The sequence below is a fragment of the Alligator sinensis genome, unplaced genomic scaffold (genome assembly GCF_000455745.1).
Source record: "Alligator sinensis unplaced genomic scaffold, ASM45574v1 scaffold934_1, whole genome shotgun sequence".
Taxonomy (NCBI): domain Eukaryota; kingdom Metazoa; phylum Chordata; order Crocodylia; family Alligatoridae; genus Alligator; species Alligator sinensis.
The window spans coordinates 293,674-294,829 of record NW_005843134.1 but is presented as its reverse complement, the minus strand read 5'-3'; the positions used below and the strand labels follow the sequence as shown (position 1 = coordinate 294,829).

General features: G+C 60.9%; 1 protein-coding gene across 1 annotated transcript in view; it reads right to left on the bottom strand.

Annotated features, from left to right (window-relative positions):
• LOC102387816 (sodium/potassium/calcium exchanger 2-like) overlaps positions 1–639 on the bottom strand; it is a 4,056-nt gene extending 3,417 nt beyond the window's left edge. The window contains exon 1 of the mRNA XM_025193936.1: positions 409–639. The gene's annotated coding sequence lies outside the window, so the exon portion shown is untranslated. The remainder of the gene's footprint in view (positions 1–408) is intronic.
• Between the last annotated feature and the right edge of the window lie 517 nt (positions 640–1,156).

Genomic DNA, 1,156 nt, shown 5'->3' with positions numbered 1-1,156 from the left:
CATCCCTGGAAGAGAAGCAGTAGCTGGAAGTGTCCGCACCCAGGCTGGGTGTCACAAAACATCCTCAGCTCTGCAAGGTCCCCCTGCCTGCCGCTCTCTCACCCGGATACATCTCTTCCCCCCCTCCCCAGCCCAAGCCCAAAGGCTGCTCCCTCAAAGTCTCCCCTCTGCTCCAGGCTCCTCTCGATCCCCTTGCAGCTTCTCCTCTTCCCCTCTCGTCTGTGCCTGGGACTCAAGGTGGGTGGGAGGGGAGGGGATCACTGGGGCTCTACATTGTGCAGGAAGAGTTCGGATCCCCCTCCTCTGCCTCTTTCTCCTCCCTCCCCCCTCAGCCCCCTCCTGCAGCCGCATCCCTGGTGGGGGGTGGGATCCGGCAGCAGATGCCCGGGTCCCGCTGCAAGTCCTTACCTCTTCCTCTCCGGGCTGGTGCAGAAGGTGGCTGGCATGAGTGAGGCCCGCACCCAGCTGCTGCGGCTGCTTGGAGCCTCCTGGGAGAGCGTCGCGCAAGCGAGGGAGGGACTGGCTCTTGCTGGATTCTGCTGGCAGCCGCCTCCTACCCGGCCATGTGAAAGGATGAGACGGGAGGGAGCCTGACCTGTACCAGCTGCACAGCATCCAGGGCCGGCCCCTTCTCCGCCCGGCGCCAGAGCCACTCCCCCGCGCCTCTCCGCCCAGCCTCCCTCCCTCACGCGCAGTTAAGTCAAGACGCTGGAAGCTTCCCTCGCAGGTGCGTCTTTTTGTGCCAGCCGCTGAACCCGTGTGTTTCTGCATCTGCCAGGCTGCCAAGGGGCACACAGAAGTCGCACAAACCTACTGAAGCCAAGAAGTTCAGCACAAGAAGAGTCATAGTGGCACACAGACGTCATAGAGGCTGGAAGTGACTTCCTGAGGTCATCTAGTGCAGTGGTTCTCAGCCTTTTTTGTACCAGGACCCATTTTGTACCAGTCCCAACCCGGTACCCCTCACTCCCAACCCACTGCCCCCCCGGGCCCAGGGCCCAGCCCCACACTGTTTGGGGCAGGAGGGGCCCCAAGCAGCCCCTGGCAGGCTAGAGCTCTCCCAGCCTGAAAGGGAAAAGCCACTGTTTTTCTCTTTTAAAGGAGAATCCATTTTTTAAAGTTTGTTGATCCATTTTTAAAGTTTGTTCGTGACCCT